At 37.0% G+C, this 23,681-nt stretch overlaps 1 protein-coding gene across 11 annotated transcripts in view; it reads right to left on the bottom strand.

Moving 5' to 3' along the window:
• Positions 1-23,681, bottom strand: part of ZEB1 (zinc finger E-box binding homeobox 1) — a 272,730-nt gene that overhangs the window by 138,474 nt on the left and 110,575 nt on the right. The gene's annotated exons all lie outside the window — the stretch shown is intronic.

Genomic DNA, 23,681 nt, shown 5'->3' with positions numbered 1-23,681 from the left:
AGACTGGAAGGGAGAAAAAGAAATCTTTGCTTTGTTTAGATAACTAAGCAATAATTACTTTCAGTTATTCTTTCAATTTCTTCCTTAAAATTTCCAACCATTCTTGAAAGAAGTTAATAACCTGAATGTATAAATGATATGCATATATACCCCCTTCTCATATAAACACACACACACACACCTGACAACAAGAAGAAAGAAATACAATCAGAAGTGGATACATATGTCAAGGTGAGAAGGAATAAGAAAAAATCTCCAAAACTGCTTTTATAAATCTCAGGAAGACACCTCTGCTCCAAAGAGTACTAGAGTTACCCTTTCCCCCACATTAGAAATTCTTCAGTATCTTGTCAGAAGAAATATATCAAGTTTTGTTGTGTTATTAATACTTTAGTGTGAACACATTTTTCCAACTTTTTCCCAAGAGCAAGCCACTTTCTAATCTCATTATAAATGTAATACATGTTCAGTTCACAAGAATTCAGATAACATAAACATGTAAAACTAGTAAAAGCTCCCTCCCCCAAATTTTCCTTCCTTGACTCACTGTAAAGATAACAGTAACAGCAAATTTTATTAATTTATCTATGCATGAAATAGGCATGATACACAATCACTTTATATACTTTATCCTATTTAATTGAAATGCTGACCTCACCTTATATACATATATATTTAATGTAAATTCTCTATATAAGTGTGTTATGCATCTTTAAATACACACATATGGAATCACATTATACTGTTCCCTACCTCGTTTATTGTCACTTAAAATATCTTGGAAATTCTTCTATTTAAGTATATGTGAGGCTTTCTCATTTTCCTCTTGTTCTCATTTCATTGTACAGACAGAATTTAACCAATCACCTATACTGATAAAGTTTATGTTTCCAAGTGATGATTAAGCATTAGTGACAATGTCATAATAAACTTTCTTGTAAATATATCTTTACATTGGCCATTCCTTAAATTCATTTGTCAGATATATTAGTAGAGATGGAAGTGCTGAGTCAAAGGGAAAACGTATTAAATAGATACGGAAACATGGGGAATTCCTTGTACTCCAGCCACACAATGAGGAAAGTAAATTGTGCAACTGTATGTGGGGATAAAGGGAATGATTCTTAAAGGCTGTTCCAAAGCTGTCACTATGCTTGGACATGGATAGTTGAAATGCTATTTTGTGAAGAGAAGGTTTAGTGATTCTTCAGTGTCTTTGGTTGGCCACGGGTGTTATTCTTGCTTTAATACTGTAGTACAGTTCTATCATTACAATTTTGTTAGCTGTGGATTGTCCAACCATACATTTACATTTAGAGGATTTAGGGCTTGAAAATTACCCTATAATTAGTCTTTAAGATATGTATGCATTTTTTTTCAAATATTTGCTTGCATGCCTTATAGTTTCACTAAGTTCCTTTTACTCTGAGCCACACTAAGTTCTTCTTACTTGGGTTCCTTCACCCTGTTTTATTCTGCCTGGGTTGGCTGTAGCCCTAAGTACTCTTCAAGAACACCTGTCACTTTCTAGGACTCTAGCAAAACTCCTTCTTGCCCCCCCAGTATGAGCTGCCATTTGGTATGGAAGATTGTAAGTCAAATACCCCAAACCACAAAGACTGCATGTAGTTTATACTTATCTTGGGAATTTTCCCAAAGCATGTTTTGAATATGTGGCATAGAACTTGAAAAAAAAAAAAAACCACTACATTTTATTGGCTAAGATGGAAAAAAGACCAATAACTATTTTCCAAGGCTTCTTACTATCTTCTGCTTCACAGTTACTTAGCTGAGAGAAAAAGCAGTAAAAATGGTTTATACTGATTGGTGTAACTTAGAAAATAGGTAAGCTTCCCTTTGTTTCTGGATCCATCCTTTTGTTGATCTACAGAATTAATTTTAAAAATAGAGCCTCAGCACAAAAAGCATAAAGAATAATGCAGGCCCTGATAAATCCTAGTAGCCAATGAAAATGTTCGTTACCTCAACTGTCTGTCCATCAATCTCCATTCCTCTATACTTTTAAATCTTTGGCTAAAAAATATAATAAAATATAGTTTATCTAAAGTTTGGAATATTCTTTTTTCAAAAATTAAAAAAAAATGTTTTTATTTATTTATTTTTGAGAGACAGAGAGACAGAGCATGAGTAGGAGAGGGGCAGAGAGAGAAAGGGAGTCACAGAATCTAAAGCAGGCTCCAGGCTCCGAGCTGTCAGCACAGAGCCTGACACGCAGGGCTTGAACTCACAAACCACAAGATTATGACCTGAGCCCAAGTTGGACATTTAACAAACTGAGCCACTCAGGCGCCCCTAAAGTGTGGCGGCATATTCTTAACAAACAGGTGATTATCACCTTTTAGTTCTGAGTTTTAATTAAAATAATAACATTTCAAGAAAACAAAGATAAAGGGATTGGAAAAGGTAAACAGTTTTAAAAATCTTTCAATATAATTAACAATATACAATATGAATTTAAATTTCTATAGAAAAATGGTAATACTTGGGGGGGCTCCTGGGTGGCTCAGTAGGTTAACCATCTGACTAAGCTCAAGTCATGATCTCAGTCTGTGAGTTTGTGGCCCTCCTCAGGCTCTGTGCTGACAGCTCAGAGCCTGGAGCCTGTTTCAGATTCTCTCTCTCTCTCTCTCTCTCTCTCTCTCTCTCTGACTTTCCCCTGCTCACACTCTCTCTCTCTCTCAAAAATAAAAATTAAAAAAAATTAAAATGGTAATATTTTCTATGCATTCTTGTTGTGACTAGAATGTGGTTAAGGACACAGTGACTTCTTGGTGGTAGTTCTTGTTGGTGTTACTTGCTAACATTTAATGCAGATATAACAGTATCCACTGCATAAGGTGGTTGTGAGGGTCTAATGATTTAAAAATGTATTGTGCTTAGATCAGTGTCTGGCACACAATAAAGACTATAGAAGTATCTGCTATCGTCATCATCATCATCATCATCATCATCTTCATGCTCAATCTTTACAATTCCTAAGAAGTTGGTATTGTTACATCTCTCCCTTTTATAGACCAAAACAACAACAACAACAACAACAACAACAACAACAACATCCCAGAGTAGCACAACCTGTTTGAGGTTATTTAGCTATTAAGTTATAGAGCTGGACTCAAATCCTGGTGTGCCTGATTCCACAGCTCAGACACTTTAACTACTATGTACAAAGCCTCCTGACTGAAAATTGTTGCACAAATGATAAATATTCTTAAATTTGTAGTTTTGTGTCTAGCCTATTCTGGGGCCCTGGCATTCTATACTTAGCAAAATGCCACTAAAACATTTTCAAATGAATAAGAAATTTTAACCATTAGAATCTCATTGCAATATAACAGACAGTACACCATAGGATAGTATCATCATTATAGTCAACAAACCTTTAAAGACTTTCACATAACATACTATTGTTAGCACTTGCCTGCATATAGTACCATATCAACTGCACTAATTAAAGTCCCATGTAAACATGTTTCTTAAGTAATGTACAATTATAATAAAGAATTAAATAAATTAGATGAATACAGTTCCAAAAAAGAGCAATAATACAATCTCAACTTCAGTCATTAAGGTAAGAGCTAGATCATCTAAATGCTTTAGAAATAAGAACCCTGCCAAGCACTGTTTACTGTAGCTCTGAACAGCAGGTTGGGCCTCACAGGGGAAGACACTGAGGGAGGGATGAAGGGAAAGAGAAAAGAGGAGGGGACATACTTAACCTGCAGGTCTTTGATTCTGGTCAGGTGATAATCGTGGCATGTGTTGATGAAAGCCACAGGCTAAGGCCATATTTCAACATATTTTCAGGCATAAAAATGCTTTTTTTCCCCCCTGAAGAGAAAATTCTGTTTATACTATGCCATTAATACAGGCTTAGCTATGTCTCATTCTGATCAAACACATACTCATCTGCATGGTAGAAAAGAAAGATAAAATCTCTCTTAGGAAAAAGACATGACAAATATTTTAAAAATAACAGACTGCTGTACTTCTAACATTCTTCCATATATGTCAGACTAACGTAGTGCCATAATTTAGAAACAACTAGAGAAAGGAAGATCCAACAAGGTGGAGAAGTAGGTGGACCTGAAGTTCCCTCGTCCTTGCAACACAGCAGTGTTGAGGCCAAAGGACTTTGAATTCCAAGAGTAGGGGCTGCAGAGTGAAACAGAGGTCTCCAGGGACCCATGAAGATAACCTGGCAGGCCATAGGTGCAGGATTGTGAACTAGGAGAGATAAAATGCGCTGCGTAGGCATGGACTGGAAGGATCCCCTTCTGAGGAAAGACAGAGGGAAATGAAAGAGATGCTGGGGAAGTGCAGGACTTTATTGAGACAAGAGAAAAACCAGGGCGCAGGACGGACAAAGATCCAATCTCTAACTGCGGGGCTACCTCGGGACGGAGGTCAACTGCCCTGTTCGTGCACCTGGGGAGGAGGGGAGCCAGCCCCGGGATCAGTAACTAGTTCAGAGGCACAGTCCGCAGTGGGAGAAAGCGATCCCCTCCCTGGAGTACTAGAGGAAGAAGGTACATAACCGTCTAAAGGGCAAAGACTGCCTGTGCCCGCCAGCCAGAGGCCATATATCGGTGGCGCGGAGCAGCACTTCCCTGGAACCGGGGTGCTCGAGCGGGACCCTTTAAAACATCGGGGTTTAAATCCCAGCGGAGTGCCAGGGAGGTGCGGGAGTCGGTGGAGCAGTACAAACCACCTTGTTTGCCCCTGTGGCACTGTGAGGACAGTCTGAACAGAGAGGTTTGGGACACCCTGTCCATGGAGAAGAGACTGGGGTGTTGCCATTTTTCTCCCCATCACCATCAAGGTGGGCTTCAGGGAACAGCGGGCCCACAGTGGAGGCGGGACCCACCTACACCAATCCACGCCCCTCCGGGCCTGGTAACTGCTATTTACAAGAGCGAGATTGACCCTAACCAACCATACAGCCCCTCTTCCAGACCAGTGCTGCCACCGGTTCCCAGGCACCCAGCGGTTTTGCATTTCCAGATTTAATTCTTGGACAATTATTATATATGCATATTTTTTTCTCTTCCTTTTCCGTTCTTATTTCTTCCCTCCTTGAGTCTGGTTATTCTGGTTCTTGGTTTGTTTAAGCAGACATATTTAATCTGTTCTCTTTATACTTTTTCTCTATCTCCTTCTTTATTTTCCTCTCTCTGTTTTAAGCCATAGTTTCTCTGCCAGGTCAACTTTCTTTTCTTTTCTTTTTCCACATCCCTGTCATTTCTCTCTTTGTAGGGGATAAGGCCTTTTCCATCAACACTGCCCCCACCCTGTTGTTTTGCTGCTGCTGCTGGCTTTTGTTTTTGTTTCTTGTCTTTGTTGTTTTTTGTTTTTGTCTTCATTTTTATTTGTTTGTTTATTTAACAGTTTTCCAGGGCTACTTCAATGAACAAATCAAAGCACACCTGGTGGAGGGTCTAAAGCATCACTATTTAGGGAGATAAAAGCAAAGAGACTCATAACAACAGAGAGCAAATAACACACTCCAAAAAGCACCTCCTGAAGGGCCAGGCCTTGGACAGTTATGACCCACCTTTAATATAGTAGTGTTCACAGGTGCAGGACACATAACAAGCTTTTAAAGCACATAAGGGACAGAAAACTAGCAAAAATGAAAAAAAAAAAAAAAAAACCAACCAGATTTCTCCTCAAAATAAATTCCAGGAAGAAATGAAAGCTAAAGAATTGATCAAAACAGATATAAACAATATAACTGAACAAGAATTTAGAATAATAGTCGTAAGATTAATCACTGGGCTTGAAAAAAGCATAGAAGACCGCAGGGAATCTATTGCTACAGAGATCAAGGAACTAAAAAATAGTCATGATGAATTAAAAAATGCTGTAAATGAGATGCAAAAACTAGAGGCGGTGACAGTGAAGACTGAAGAGGTGGGGGGAGAATAAGTGAACTAGAAGATAAAATTATGGAAAAAGAGGAAGCCGAGAAAAAGAGAGTAAAAAAATTCTAAACCATGAGGGGAGAATTAGAGAGCTGAGTGATTCAATGAAACGTAATAACATCTGTATCACAGGAGTTCCAGAAGAAGAAGAAGAAGAAAGGGGCCACAGGTGTGTTTGAAAAAATCATAGCTGAGAACTTCCCCTATCTGGGGAAGGAAACAGACACTGAAATCCAGGAGGCACAGAGAACACCCTTCAAACACAACAGGAATCGATCTTCTGCATGACATATCAGAAGATATGTCTGGCATATCTGGCAAGATACAAAGCTAAAGAGAGAATTCTGAAAGCAGCTAGGGACAAATGGGCCTTAACCTACAAGGGTACACATATAAGGGTAGTAGCAGACCTATATATTGAAACTTGGCAGGCCAGAAGGGAGTGGCAGGAAATATTAAATGTGCTGAATAGGAAAAATATGCAGCCAAGAATCCTTTATCCAGCAAGCTTGTCATTCAAAATAGAAGAAGAGATAAAGGTTTTCCCATACAAACAAACACTGAAGGAGTTCATCACCACTAAACCAGCCCTACAAGAGATCATAAGGGAGACTCTGTGAGTGGAATGGTGTAAAGACCACAAAGGACAAGAGACATCACTACAAGCATGAAACCTACAGCTAACACAATGACTCTAAATTCATACCTTTCAATAATAATACTGAATGTAAATGGTCTAAATGCTCCAACCAAAAGACATAGGTTATCAGAATGGATTAAAAAAACCAAGACCCATCTATTTGCTGTCTACAAGAGACCCATTGTAGACCTGAGGACACCTTCAGATTCAAAGTGAGGGGATGGAGAACCATCTATCATGCTACTGGAAGTCAAAAGAAAGATGGAGTAGTCATACTTATACCAGACAAACTTGATTTTAAACTAAAGGTTGTAACAAGAGATGAAGAAGGGCATTATATCATAATTATGGGGTCTATCCATCAAGAAAGGCTAACAATTATAAGTGTTTATGCACCCAATTCGAAGGCACCCAAATATATAAAACAATTAATCACAGACATAAGCAATCTTATTGGTAAGAATGTGGTAACTTCAGGGGACTTTAATACTCCACTTACAACAATGGACAAATCATCTAGGCAAAAAATCAACAAAGAAACAATGGCCCTGAATGATACACTGCACCAGATGGACTTAACAGATATATTCAGAACTTTTCATCCTAAAGCAGCAGAATACACATTCTTCTCAAGTGCACAAGGAACATTCTCCAAGACAGACCATATACTGGGTCATAAAACAGCTCTCAATAAATATAAAAGAATTGAGATCATACCATGCACATTTTCAGATCACAATGCTATGAAACTTGAAATCAACCATAGGAAAATGGTTCGAAAGCCTCCAAATGCATAGAGGTTAAAGAACATTCTACAAAAGAATGAATGGGTCAACCAGGCAATTAAAGAATAAATTTAAAAATATATGGAAACAAATGAGAATGAAAATATAACAATCCAAACTCTTTGGGATGCAGCAAAGGCAGTCTTAAGAGGAAAATACATTGCAGTCCAGGCCTATTTCAAGAAACAAGAAAAATCCCAAATACAAAATCTAACAGCACACCTAAAGGAACTAGAAGCAGAATAGCAAAGAAATCCCAAGGACAGAAGAAGGGAAATAATAAAGATCAGAGCAAAAATAAATAATATAGAATTCCCCCCCAAAAAAACAGTAGAACAGATCAATGAAACTAAGAGCTGGTTTTTTGGAAAAAAAAAATAAAGAAATAAACAAAATTGATAAACCCCTACCAGACTTCTCAAAAAGAAAAGAGGACCCAAATAGATAAAATCATGAATGAAAATGGGACTTATCACAACCAATCCCTCAGAAACACAAACAATTATTACAGAAAACTATGAAAAATTATATGCCAACAAACTGGACAATCTGGAAGAAATGGACAAACTCCTAAACACCTACACACTACCAAAACTCAAGTGAGAAGAAACAGAAAATTTGAACATACCCATAACTAGTGAAGAAATTGAATCAGTTATCAAAAATCTCCTAACAAAAAAGAGTCCTGGGCCGGATGGCTTCCCACAGGAATTCTCCCAGACATTTAAAACAGAGTTAATACCTATCCTTCGTAAGCTGTTTCAAAAAATAGAAAGGGAAGGAAAACTTCTAGACTCATTTTATGAAGCCAGCATTACCTTGATTCTCAAACCAGACAGAGACCCCACAAAAAAAAAGGAGAATTATACGCCAATATCCCTGATGAACACGGAGGCAAAGATTCTCAACAAGATACTAGCAAATCAGATTCAACAGCATATAAAAAGAATTATTCACCATGATCAAGTGGGATTCATTCCTGGGCTGCAAGGCTGGTTCAATATTCACAAATCAATCAATGTAACACATCACATTAATAAAAAAAAGGATAGGAACCATATGATCCTGTCAATAGATGCAGAAAAAGCATCTGACAAAATACAGCATCCTTTCTTTATAAAAATCCTCAAGAAAGTCGGGATAGAGGAACATACCTAAACATCATAAAAGCCATTTATGAAAAGTCCACAGCTAATATCATCCTCAATGGGGAAATACTGAGAGCCTTCCCCCAAGATCAGGAACACAACAGGGATGTCCACTCTCACCACTGTTGTTCAACATAGTGTTGGAAGTCCTAGCATCAGCAATCAGACAACAAAATGAAATAAAAGGCATTAAAATTGGCAAAGAAGTCAAACTTTCACTTTTCACAGACAACATGATACTTCACATGGAAAACCCAAAAGACTCCACCAAAAGGCTGCTAGAACTGATACATAAATTCAGCAAAGTCTCAGGGTACAAAATCAATGAACGGAAATCAGTTGCATTTCGATACACCAATAATGAAACAACAGATAGAGAAATCAAGAAATTTATCCCATTCATGATTGAACCAAGAACCATAAAATACCTAGGAATAAACCTAACTAAAGATGTAAAAGATCTGTATGCTGAAAACTATAGAAAACTTATGAAGGAAATTAAAGAAGACACAAAGAAATGGAAAAACATTCCATGCTCATAAATTCCAAGAACAAATATTGTTAAAATGTCAATACAATATACACATTCAATGCAATCCCAATCAAAGTTGCACTGGAAATCTTAAAGCTAGAACAAACAATCCTAAAATTTGTATGGAACCACAAAAGACCCTGAAAAGCCAGAGAGAGTAATATTGAAAAAGAAAACCAAATCAGGAGGTATCACAATCCCAGACTCCATTCTCTACTACAAAGCTGTAATCATCAAGACAGTATGGTATTGGCACAAAAACAGACACATAGAACAATGGAATAGAATAGAGACCCCAGAATTAGACCCACAAATGTATGGCCAACTAATCTTTGACAAAGCAGGAAAGAGTATCCAATGGAAAAAAGTCTCTTTAGCAAATGGTGTTGGGAGAACTGGACAGCAACATGCAGAAGAATAAAACTAGACCACTTTCTTACACCATACATAAACTCAAAATGGATGAAAGACCTCAATGTGAGAGAGGAAACCATCAAAACCCTAGAGGAGAACACAGGCAACAACTTCTTTGACCTCAGCCGTAGCAATTTCTTGCTTGACACATCTCCAAAGGCAAGGGAATTAAAAGCAAAACTGAACTATTGGGACCTCATCAAGATGGAAAGTTTCTGCACTGCTAAGAAAACAATCAGCAAAACTAAAAGGCAACCGACGGAATGGGAAAAGATATTCGTAAATGACATATCAGATAAAGGGTTAGTATCCAAAATCTATAAAGAACTGACCAAATTAAACACCTGAAAAACAATCCAGTGAAGAAATGGTCAGAGGACATTAAGACACTTTTCCAAAGAAGACATACAGGTGGCCAACAGACACATGAAGAGATGCTCAATGTCACTCATCATCAGGGAAAAACAAATCAAAACCACACTGAGATACCACCTCACACTGGTCCAAGTGGCTAAAATGAACAACTCAGGAAACAACAGATGCTGGCAAGGATATGGAGCAACAGGAACCCTCTTGCACTGTTGGTGGGAATGCAAACTGGTGCAGCCGCTCTGGAGAAATAGTGTAGAGATTCCTCAAAAAATTAAAAATAGAACTACCCTATGACCCAGCAATAGCACTACTGGGAATTTATCCAAAGGATACAGGAGTGTTGATTCATAGGGGCACGTACCCCAATGTTTATAGCAGCGCTTTCAATAATAGCCGAATTATGGAAAGAGCCTAAATGTCCATCAACTGATGAATGGATAAAGAAGATCGGTTTATATATACAATGGAATACTACTTGGCAAAAAGAAAGAATGCAATCCTGCCATTTGCAGCAATGCGGATGAAACTGTAAAGTATTATGCTAAGTGAAATAAGTCAGAGAAATATATCATATGTTTTCACTCATATGTGGATCTTGAGAAACTTAACAGAAGACCAGGGTGGAAGGGAAGGGGAAAAAAAAAGTTACAGAGAGGGAGGGAGGCAAACCATAAGAGAGACTCTTAAATACAGAGAACAAACAGGGTTGATGGGGGGGGGGCGTAGAAAATGGGTGATGGGCATTGAGGAGGGCACTTGTTGGAATGAGCGCTGGGTGTTGTATGTAAGCGATAAAGCACAGGAATCTACCCCCCATACCAAGAGCACGCTTTACACATTGTGTGTTAGCCTATTTGACAATAAATTATATTTTTAAAAAAGATAAAAACAGAGAGGGAGGAAAACCATAAGAGACTCTTAAATACAGAGAACAGACTGACCGTTGCTGGAGGGGTGGGTTAAATGGGTGATGGGCATTAAGGAGGGCACTTGTTGGGATGAGCACTGGGCGTTATATGTAAGAGATGAATCACTGGGTTCTATTCCTGAAGCTAATATACTGTTATGTTAACTAACTTGAAAAAAAAAAAAAGACAAAAAAAAGAAACACCTAGAAAAATACATATGTTTGAAGTCATGTTTTCAAGAGTAATCGATTACAGTTAAGTAATAGAGTATTTCACACGTTAGCACTATACTGAGAACAATTTGATTTAGGCAAGAATGCTATGAAATATGAAGGTAGAGACACTGAACAAGTATTTCCATTAGTCTCTAATATCAGTTGGGACAAAACCGTAACAAGACCACTCAACATGTTTTTCTTATCCTGAAGAGATTCCTGGCACATGACTTTCCACATAGTAGGTAGAGAATTATTTGTTGAATTGAATGTGGGGCCATATTTTTTTTCTCAGTGAAGAAATAAGTCAGGAAAATGACAAAGCTGTCATTGGGATAACCAAAGAACTGGCAAATAAGCACACAAAATGAAAAAGAGAGGTCATTTGACAATCCACAACACCAAAGAAAACTACAAATAATGTTACAACAGGAAAGAGGAACTTATGTTTCTATAAATACTATATACCCAGGTATATTGTAAATATTTGTTAATCTGGCTTTTGATCTAATTTATAGATAATATTAATATGTATGTATTTTACTACAGAATAAAGGTTATGATGTAATATGCATATTTAATGTAACATGTAATATACAATGTGTACATTATCTAACTGTAACAAGTCTTTTATTGATTTATTTTTTAAATGTTTATTTTGGGAGAGAGGGAGGGAGGGAGGTGGAAGGGAGGGACAGAGAGAGAGAGAGAGAGGGAGAGAGAGAATCCCAAGCAAGCTCCAGGATGTCAGCACAGAGCCCTGATGAGGGGCTCAATCCCACAAACCATGAAATCATGACTTGAGCCAAAATCAGGAGTCAGATGCTTAACCAAATGAGTCACCCAGGTGCCCCTCCAAATATTTTAAAAACATAACTCCAGTCAAAGTCAGTGATTCTGACATTTACCTCTGCAAAGGGTTGGTGGTTTTCAATGCCTTCAGATACAAGCTATTCATAGAATGAAAACTGATAAGCAAAGTCAGGGGAAAGGGCTGCCATCATGCAGAGAATCCTAGTTCTTATTTTCTCTCCTCTCTTATTACACATTAATATTAAGTATTCCTGGGATTTGTATCTGGTGCTAAGTTCTTATTCTGGCCTCTTTCCCATGGTCCTCTGTCTGTATGCCCCCAAAAGAGTCATCCCAAATTACCTTCTTATTTCCCTGACTTATCAAAGCTCCTACTCACTCAGTGAGCTAATTTCAGCCAGTGTAAGTAGACCTCACAAAGAGATAGATGAAACAATTAAATAGCAAAGTTCTTAGCAGACCAAACCAAAATCAGTCCCAGGGACAGGTGGTTCTTCTGTGTGTGTGTGTGTGTGTGTGTGTGTGTGTGTGTGTGTGAAAAGTATCTAACTAAAATAATTTACTCAAAATTATCAATAACTAGTATTTCCTTCACAGGTAAAATATGCATTTATAAAAAGAATGCTTTTTAATTTATATAACTTATTACTTATGGAATACAGGCAGGATGACAAAACCCAAGTGAGGTGTGAAGACTGAATAAAAATACCAATGCAGAAATTATTGAGTCAACCAGTAGAGAAGACATATAACTGATAAATCAATCCAAAAGCCAGATCTCTGAAGAATCAATAAAATTGGTAATCACTAGCCCCCTTAATCGTAGAACAAAATTGAGAGGCACAAAGTTTCAATATTAATGCAATCAGAGAAGTAATTATAGCTATAAAGGAATTTAAGAGACTTATTTACAAATATTTTGTACAAATCTAAGCAAATACATTTAAGAACTGGAATGAAAAACTTCCAAGGCAAATGTTAGTGATTGTAACTACATTTATTATTTTATAGAATTTATACAATTACATAAGAGATGGCAAAGGTAGACAGACCATAGATAAATTTGGGAAGACCTCAAAAGTCTTCCTAACCACCCAAAAAGTGCCAGATGTTTTCCCAGGTGAATTTCTTCAGCTCCTCAAAGGAATGATAATTCTGTTGCTTTTCTCAAGGAGAGGAAAATGAAAAGAGCCTAAATTCTTTTTATGAAGCCAACATAATAGCAGTCAACTAAAATCTGAGAAAGAGCACACATACATGCATGTGAATGCATACACACACACACACACACACACACACACACACACTCTTTCTCTCTCTCTCTGTCTCTCTTTCTCTCTCATAGACTCAGTCTCACTGGTGATCCCTGATATAAAAATGTTAAATAAAATACTAAATCCAGTGGTACATTAGAAGTTAAATAAAGCAAGCATTATTCAACATTAGGAAGTATATAAGATGGTTCACTATCTTTACATAGTAAAGGATAAACAATATGATCTCTATAAGACCATGAAAGATATTTGATAAAATTCACTATTCCTTGCTGATACATTTTCATAAAAATCAAAGTGAAGTCAGTATTATGATAAATGATTATGTATCAGAGACATTTGTAAGATAAAGATGTTATTGTCATAATTACTGACAGCATTTTAAAATAATATGCTAATTTTCAAAAAGAACAAAAAGAAAAGCACAAATAGTGCAAAAAAAGAAAGCAAAAGTTTTCTTTGCAGGCGATAGTTTGATGTTTCTGGAAAAATCACTGAAAAAAACTATAGCATAGAAAATTTGGTAAATGACTAATTACAAAGTTGACAGAAGAAATCAATAGCTGTCCAATAAACCAATAATATCTTGCTAAAACATAACAGAAGGAAAAATCCTATTAATAATAACTCACAAGATGACCCATGAAGGCAAAAAAAAGAAACATGGAGGACCTATATAAAGAAAATTTTAGCATTCTATTGAGGGTTATAAAAATTCAAAGGGATACATGTACCCTGATGTTTACAGCAGTATTACCTACAATAGCCAAATTATGGAAGCAGTCCAAGAGTTCAACGACTGATGAATGGATAAAAGACGTGGTATGTGTGTGCGTGTGCACGCGCAAGTGTATACTCACACATACACACAATGGATTACTCAGCCATAAAAAAGAATGAAATTTTGCCATTTGCAACAACATAGATGGAGCTAGAGAGTATTATGCTAAGCAAAATAGAGAAAGACAAATACTATATGATTTCACTCATATGTGGAATTTAAGAAACAAAGAAGCAAAGGGAAAAAGAGAGAGAGGCAAACCAAGAAACAGACTCTTAGGTATATAGAATAATGTGATGGTTACCAGAGGGGAGACAGTAGGGGAATGGATTAAATAGGTGATGGGGACTGAGGAGTGCACTTGTGATGAGTACGGGGTGATGTACGGAAGTGCTGAATCACTGTATTATACACCCGAAACTAATACAACACTGTATGTTAACTAACCGGATTTAAATTAAAACTTAAAAAAAGAAGATCTGAATAAATGAAAAAGACATACCTTGCATTTGGATAGAATGGTTTTATATTATAAAGATGTCAATTCTACCTAAAATAATCTATAAATTCAATGCAATTCTGATCCAGCTAGTAACATAATATTTTCAATTCTAAATGATTTAGACCAAATGAGTCCAACATTTACAGGGAGAAGTAGGAAAACAATCTCTGGAATGAGACTGCCTGGTACAAGTCACAGCTTCACCAATTACTATCCATGTCACCTTGGGCATGTTTCTGAATCTTCTCATGCCTCAGTTTCCTTCTTTCTAAGGTAGGGATAATAATACTGTGTCCCTAAATAGGGTTGTCACAGTGATAAAGGTAACTATATATTCAAAAAACTTAATACTTATGCAGTACTACTGCACATAAGTGCTCAATACATATTGTTACTATTATTATTTCCTAAAAAATTAAGCCCAGGAATATTCAAGAAAATTCAGAGAAATGACAATAATGGTGGTGGCAGGATAACAGGACAAGCCGTACCAGAGAGAAAATGTATCTTGAAACTACAGAAATGGAAACAGATTTGTGCCAATACAGGGATAGACAGAAAATTAATGGACTTAAAACAGAATCCAAAAATAGATCCCTCAGACTTACGGTAGTCTTGCTAATCAGATTCCACCTCACAACTTTAACCAAAATGAAATCTACATGTATCAAAGATTTTAACTAAAGAATAAGGAATCATAAAAGTAATAGAAGAAAATACAGGCAAATCCTTTTTCAAGTCCTGTAATAAGTAAGGCTGTTATTAGCATGACACAAAACTCATGACTATACATAGAAAAAATTTCAAGTCAAAAGACAAATGACAAACTGTAAAAAATGTTTGCAATACATGTTACCAAAGACTGATTTTTTTTATTATACAGAGAATTCTTACATATCCGTGGAGAAAAAATAAAACATCCAGTAAGAATATGCAAAGAAAATTCATCCCCACAAAAATATGAACGGCCAATAAACATGTAGTAAGATGTTCAACCTCACTAATTAAAGAAATACCTACTTGGATTAAAGTATACCGTTACAGTCACTTCTTGCATACACTCTTAATTCTCTCCTCCTGCCTTTCTCACACTTAAAAATCCCTATTCTGGCTAACCACCACCCCCCCCCCCCCACCATTCTGATCAAATCTTACTTTTCCAATTTCTACACCTCAGGCCCTTTTACTGCAAAGCTTTTTGAAAAGTTACCTTACACTGGACTCCAATTTGTTTCTTCCTATTCTCTCTTAAATCCACTCCAGTCACAAAACTGCTCTTGTCATGATTGTGAAGGACCTTTACGTTGTGAAAGGCAATGACAATGATCAATCCTCATCTTATGTGACCTATGAGCACCATTTGACATAAAATCTCTCCTTTTCAACACATCTCTCTCCACTCCCTTGATTTTCCTAACTTACTGACTGCTGCCTTTACATTTCTTTCCTCCACCTCCTGGACCTCAATCTGTCTCATGGCTCTAAATGTCATTTAATGACTCTCTGCTCTATATCCCAGCCCAAACTTCTCTGCACTCCAGATACGTAAGCCCAACTGCCTACCTGGTATCTCCACGTGGATGTCTGGGCAAACCTGCCATACCCAAACCCAACTGTTGACCCTCTCAGCTTTCTCTATTTCAGTAAATGGCACTTCTGCTCTTCCAGTTGCTCGGACTAAAACTCTTAGTGTCAGTTTTTGACTCCTTTTCCCCCTTCTTCTCATACCCCACATCTAGAGAGAAATGCCTTAAAATTTATTCAGCGTCTGGTCCCTTACCACTAACTCCTCGCCACCTCCCTGCTCTAAGCCACCACCTTTCACTGAGAGTGCTGCTATTGGTTCTCATCAGGTTTCCTTGCCTCCAATTTTGCCTTCCTATGGACAGTTATCAATACAGCAGCCAGCACAATCCTTCTAAAACATTAGAGAAATCCTGTTATTCCTCTGGTCAAACCATCTAATGGCATCCCACCTTGCTGTAATCCAAAGGCCCTTCGTGAGCTAACTCCCACTCATTCATTCTCTCTCATCTTCTACTTTATACTTGTTCACTCCAGTCCACATATGCTGGCCTCTTGCCTTGAAGCTTTTGTACTTCTTGTAATTCCACCTGGAATGTTCTTTGAGCACGGCTCAATTTCACCTGCTTATTAGTGAGGTCTTCTATGTGCACTCCATTTAAATTTATAGACCTCCTGGGGTGCCTGGGTGGCTCAGTCAGTTGAGCGACAGACTCTTGATTTTGGCTCAAATCACCATCTCACAGTTCGTGGGATCAAGCCTATGCGGGGCTCTGTGCTGACAATGCAACTGCTTGGGACTCTCTCTCTCCCTTTCTCTCTCTGCCCCTCCCCTGACTTGCATGTGCACTCTCTCTCAAAATAAACAAACTTAAAAAAATAAATTTATAGACCTCCTTCAACCAAGAGCACATGCCACTCTCTCCTGTGATTTCTTTCTTTTTAAAATATTTATCACTTGGGGCGCCTGGGTGGCTCAGTCGGTTGAGCGTCCGACTTCAGCTCAGGTCACGATCTCGCGGTCCGTGAGTTCGAGCCCCGCGTCAGGCTCTGGGCTGATGGCTCGGAGCCTGGATGGAGCCTGCTTCCGATTCTGTGTCTCCCTCTCTCTCTGTCCCTCCCCCATTCATGCTCTGTCTCTCTCTGTCTCAAAAATAAATAAACATTAAAAAAAATTTTTAAAAAATAAAAAAAATAAAATATTTATCACCAATGGCCATAATATTTTATTTTTTATTGTCTCCTCTCACTAGAATATAGATTCCATGAAGCCAGGATTATTTTTGGTTTTGTTCACTGCATGTCGAACACTGTCCGTAAGTACTAATTGCTCAATAAATGTTTAACAAATTAGCAAAAAAATTTCCCAATAACACAGGGTATATGCAAAGGTTCAGAAAATGAGTACCCATTTACATGCTGTTGTGTTAATTTGTTGTTGTATCGAAACTAATTTTTAATTAATTTTTATCAAAATGTAAAATATTTACCTGCTGACCCAGAAATTTCTTGGCATTCACAAACTGATTTACACATGTATGCAAATACAGATACATGTTTATCTGCAAGTTTGTTTTTAACTACAAAAGCTTAAATAGCCACCGCATAGCCATCCCTTTGTACTGATATAGAGAGGAGTCCTCCAAACTAGTTTGATTCCATTCTTGAAGAAAATGAAGACGTAATAGCACGCATACATGCACCTGAATAATGAATGATAGGGTCTGGAACATACAAATGAAGAAATAAGGTAATGAAACAATGACTTGTTTTTTCTATTTTATTCCTTCTATATTCTTTAATTGTATGTATTATACTTAAAAAAGTTAAAAGATAAATTTTAAATATACAAGGAAAAACGTGAAATGATATTCAGTATACCATTGCCAGTGGTGAACTTAAGAAAACTGAACTGGGATTGGGGGAAATATTTTCTTAATATTTTTGTTATTTGAATTTTGGTAACAGTAGATAAATAGGAGGCATAATTAGAAATAGCGATCAACACACTAAAATGAAATTTTAAAAATAAAGGTTAAAATGACATTTAGGAAGAAAATACTATGTTGTAAACATACATCTTGTGGATTTTGAAATAAAACTATTTTAAGTTCCTGTTAGAAAATAATATGTATGAAAGACAGTGGTCTGCTTTAAAATATGAATAACACTGACCTTTTCTGCTCATAGCTTCATAAAGTATGAAGTTATGTAAAACGAAAAGGAAGGTAATACTTGTAAAAAAAAAAGAGCTAAGTGAAGACCAAGGTAAGTGAATTCTGCTCCTTCTTGCCAGCGCTGAGGGCAGCTGCACATGCGCCGCACAGATGCCCAGGAGGACGGCACGGTGGAGGGCACACACTTTCTCTTGTCAAAGGCAACTAATAGCACCCAACGACAGGTTAGAGCAACATACACCCACCCCGCCCCACACACTCATATGTTTAATAGCTTCTGCTATACGAGTTGGCTTGATTCTAAGTTTTTTTTTTAATTTAAAAAAAAGTGTTTATTTGGGAAAGAGGGAGAGAGAGACAGAGTCAGAGCACAAGTGGGGGAGGGGCAGAAAGAGAGGGAGACACAGAATCAGGAGCAGGCTCCAGGCTCCCAGCACAGAGCCTGACATAGGGCTCACACTCATGAGCAGTGAGATCATGACCTGAGCCAAAGTTGGACACTTAACCAACTGAGCCACCCAGGCGCCCCTTGATTCTAAGTTTTTCTTAATTTACAAATAAGTTTTAAATAATAGCTTGTTATCTACCAACCTCAGAAGGCACTTTTTCCCTGACTGATTTTGAGACTCACTGATTTGTAGCTGAACTGGTTATGAAAAATAAGATGAAGGAAGAAGACAAGAATTTTATTTGAATTACTTTCATTTGGGTTTCTCAGATTCCTTTAAGCTATACTGTGTATAATTGAAAACTGTTGGCCCTGTGCTAGATACTAGTGTCCACAATGGGAACGGAAATCATAGGGGAAGTGAAAAGAAACAGGCCATGAACACCAAGGATGCAGTCTGAGGACCAATCCTCCCTTGTCTCCTTGGGAGTGGCAGTAAACAATAACCTAAATAAGGCTAAATGGTACCCATCTGGGGCACCTCCTCTTGGAAAGCTTTCTGGAGGGCTAAATTTTAACACAGGTGTGCTAATTCCCAGAGTCTAGCCTTGTAAATAAAGTCTCTCTTCTCCTCTATGGACTAGATGTGGAAGAATAAGGATCATACTAATGAAAATTGTATTGGAAGTTATTTCCTAATGAAGCATTTATAGGTAATCAAAGTTTAGCTTTACTGAGACCTTCTAAACATCACATGTTACAAGCTTGTGAATTATCACATTAGAATGAATAATTTAGTTCCTCTGACCTAAGTGCTCCAGAAGGTAGAATGAAGGCATATAATACTTACAGTCTCTGCTTCTGAAATACGTGTGCCATTTATAAAATATGAGTAATGTACATTAAATATTATAGAGAGAAATGGGACAATAAATAATTCAATGCTAAATTAAGAGTGATGTAGAAAATAAATACTACAGGATTCCCTACCTCATTGTGTCTAATCTCTTCTTTTATGCCTTGCTAATGTTCCAAAGAAATAAAACTTTAAATACTTTGTTTTTTTTTAATTTGAAATATGTTGTTGGAAAATTAAATTGATTTGAATTGTAGTACCCAAGAATTCCTGGTGTTTTTGTTTACCTGATTTATCTGAGAAACAGTCACAATGGTAATTCTCTGTGCATACAACCTATTCAGAAAATAAGTAATATCCAGTAAGCTAGAAGACCTTGTGAACTCACCTACACTCACATTTTCATATAAATTTTATCTTAGAGAGTAAATGGACTTAGTGGTGAAAGTGGATATCTTGGAAAAATACAGATAAATGAAAACTTTAATTGCATATATAGAAACAAACTGAGAAAAGGGTATTTTTCAAAGTATTTCAACAGAATTCTGTTTTATCAAATTCCTACTACTGGCAGAAAGAAAAGTTCAATCAATCAATGCCGCTTATATAGCTTTGCGTGCTGCTCCGGCCCTGCTCGTGAAGAACTTATGAAGTATTCAGTGCTTTATATGCATTCAATCGCTTAATCCTTACAAGAGACACATGAAGAATTATTATCCTCATTTTACAGATAATGAAACTGGACTTAGAGGTTATATAACTTGCCAAAGGTAGACCAGTTAGAACTGGAGCCAGGATGCCAATCCAGGCCACGTGGCTCTAGAGACCTTGCTCTGAACCTACTTCTCCTGCTTCTCTGAAGCAAACAGAATAGTACAGCCAACAAATGAGCAAAAAAAAAAAACCCTCAAAAACAAAACAGAAGAGAGAATTATTTAACACTTTATTGACAAGAACTTAATCAAGTCTTTCTGAACTCAGAATCTAAGAAAATAAAAATGTAAGTAGCCTTATTATTCATTTTTTACATCAGAATGGCAATGGAATATACATAAAGCCATAAAACCTCATTTCAGAGATTGTTTTATTCCCTTGATTTAAAATTCTGAGGGCTCTCCATTGCATATACCATGAATTCCAAACTTCTATGCATAGCAAATAAGGGTCTCTAGACTGTGAACATCATGGCCTCAATTATCTCTACCTCCTACCCTTCTGCCCAATATATTCCATTCCTTACACACTGCTATACTTTCATACTGCCCTCCCCCTTTTTCCTCTACTGCCAAATTTCTACTCATCTTTCAAAATTCACACCCAACCCATCAACAAATCCTATTGGTTGTAGTTCCTCATCTCCAATGCCATTACCTCTTTCAAACTGTCATCTCCCCTACTCTGGGCTACCACAAATCCCACCTCATTGGTCCCTTTGTCTCCACTTACCACATAGCAGCCAGGGTGACTTTTTCAAACCATAAAGCAGAATAAGCCCCTCTACTTCCTGAAAACTTTCAGTGGTTTTTCAGTGTTCTATCATGTTTGGGCCTTCTTACCCCTACTCTTTCTTATACATTCTCCCTAAATAATCTTTCCGGTCTTTGCCGGTGACAAGCCTTACTCTACTCTTAGCCCTCACGCTTGCCTTTTTCTCTGCCTGGAATGTTGTTTCCAGTCTTTGAAGGGCTGGCTCCCTCTTTTCCTCATGTCTACATTCCAATGTCCTAGTTTCAAAGAACCATTCCATGTCTACCTAATCAAACATGCTCCATCTTTTCTTTTCTTTCATCATCCTATTTATTTTCTTCAAAGCATCTAATCTGTAATGATCTTGTTTAGTACTTGTGTATTTTCTCTCTATATCAGTTTTTATTGCTGCTTTATAACAAATTACCACAAACTTAAGGGGCTTTAAATAACACATACTTGTTATTTTACAGTACTTGAGGCCAGAAGTCCAAGACCAGCCTCACTGGGCTAAAATCAAGGTACTGGTAGAGCTGTGTTCTTTCTGGCAACTCTAGGGAAGCCTGTTTTCTTGCCTCTTCCAGCTTCTAGAGACTGAACACATTCCTTGGCATGTGGCCTCCTTCTTCCTTCAAAGCCAGCAGTGGCCAGTTGAGACTTTTCTCACATCACATTATTCTGACACTGACCCTTCTTCTGTCTCCGACTGGCACTTTCAAGGACTCTACATTGGGCCTAACCAGATGACACAAAATCATCTCCCAATTTTAAGGTTAGCTGATTAGCAGCCTTAATTTCCTCTACTACTTTAATTCTCCTTTGTCATGTAATATAAACTATTCACAGATTCTAGGGATTAGGACATGGACATCTTTGGGAGGCCATCATTCTACCTACCATAGTTCCCTACTAAAATGTAAGTTCCATGAGGGCAAGGACATTGTTTTGCTCACTCCAGTAGTCTAAGTTCCAAACATTAAAGGCAACTTAAGGTATTTTTTGAATTAATGAACACATTAAAACACTTTTGTGTTGATGATGCTCCTCTGGACTTTTTCTGACTCTTGTCCTAAATAAACTTTGTGCTCCTGTGTAATTTTCTATGGGCAATATGCCCATATCCCATCATGTCTTCATTATGTTCACATGCTTATCATTAAGTCTTTGGCCAAGTGTGAAGCGTTATGATAATATGTCAATAAAGGATTATGTGCTGTGAAAGATGTGTTGAATCAATAAATTTTGAAGTTAAAGGGACAATAAAAGGTTCCAAAGGTTTATGCTAATGATTTTATAATTGTTTTTATGATTCCTAATAAAGTGTGGAATATTCTGATATGTTTTGGTAAAGGATTACTCTTCTACAAAATGTATATTAACTTAATGAATTTTAAACTCGGAAAGAATCTGAAGGTTAATCTCAGTTCCACATTTTACACTTGAGAAAACTGAAACCCGATGAAACTAACTAATTTGTCTACTTACACAAAAAATTGTGGTGAGCCTGGTACAAACCCCACTTGACCTTTTATAAAAATCTACCTCCTGATGTTGCCATGAAGATTAATTTAATGCATTTAAAAGCACATAAACACAGTGCCTAGCCCAGAGCAAGTGCTTTATAAATAGGAAGCACAGTAGACAGCTTTTACTGGCATGACCATTATCTTAAACACTATATTTTTCCCATTTCTCAACAATACAAATAACTTATACAAAACAGGTACTCAATGAAATACTTGTTGAATCAATAAATCATTAAAAAGTAAAATACAAACATGGTTAAACAATGTTTAATAATTAAATAAATTAAGCAATTTTCCTAGGAAAAGCAGGTAAAAGAGAAGTAGAGCATGCATATTACATTGCTCTCTATCATGAAGCCTTCCCCAACTTATTCTAGCTAGTAATTTCTCTCCTCCCTTCATGTCTATACCAGCAAGGTCAAAATCGTTTTTACATTAATACTAAGGTATTATATTATTTGCCTTTTTCACTCTTGACGTTTGCACCAATGCAAAGGCAATGGTGGGTAGAGCTGTTAGTGCCTTAGCATGATTCAAGGCCATGGCGACAAACCATATCCTGCATACTTCACTGACATTCATTCCCAGTAAAAATAAACAAATAAATTTGCCAATTTCATTTAAGAATGTCCCTGATGTAGTAAAAGTTATTTTACTAAATAATGGCCTCTTAGTGCATGTCTTTAATATTCTGTGTTAGATGACGGGATGTACACATAAACCACTTCTGCTGGGTAGCAAAGCATACAATTGTTTTGAAATGCCAGCTGAACTGACTGCCTTTTTCATGGTACACCAATTTTACTTGAAAGAACAACAACTAACCATGATTTTTCAGACTTGAGTATTTGGCAGACTTTTTCTAAAAAATAAACCAAGTAAGTCTGTCACTTCAAGGGAAACAAAACACCAAATTTGTTGCCAATAACAAAATTTGAGCTTTCAGGCATAAATTAGAATTCTGGAAAACATGCAACTGCCACTGTCAGTTTCACAGTTTGCCAATTTTAAAGACCTTTCTGAAGAAAGTGATGCTAATATTGATGGTTCTTTTGATATGGTAAAATGTAATGTGTCAACATGTGAAAGATCTATACAACTAAATGAACCAATATATTCCAAATGGCTAATGCAGGAAATACAAATTCATGAGTGGGTAAAAGTGATCCATTTAAAGTTCAAGACATAAGTATGAAATTCAAAATATGGTTTCATATTCTGCATCGCAACTAAACTTTAAAACATGCTACTTGATAAGTTTTGGTGCAGTAACCAAATAATAGCCACAATTATCTGAAAAGGCTAATTCCAAGTACATGTCTGTGTGAGGCCAAGTTTTAATATATTTCAATCATAGCAAATTACAACAGATTGAGTGCAGAAGCAAATATGAGAACCCAGCTGCCTTTATTACTGA

This window comes from Panthera onca, chromosome B4 (assembly GCF_046562875.1).
Source record: "Panthera onca isolate mPanOnc1 chromosome B4, mPanOnc1 haplotype 2, whole genome shotgun sequence".
Classification (NCBI taxonomy): Eukaryota; Metazoa; Chordata; class Mammalia; order Carnivora; family Felidae; genus Panthera; species Panthera onca.
This window is presented reverse-complemented; position numbering and strand designations above follow the sequence as displayed.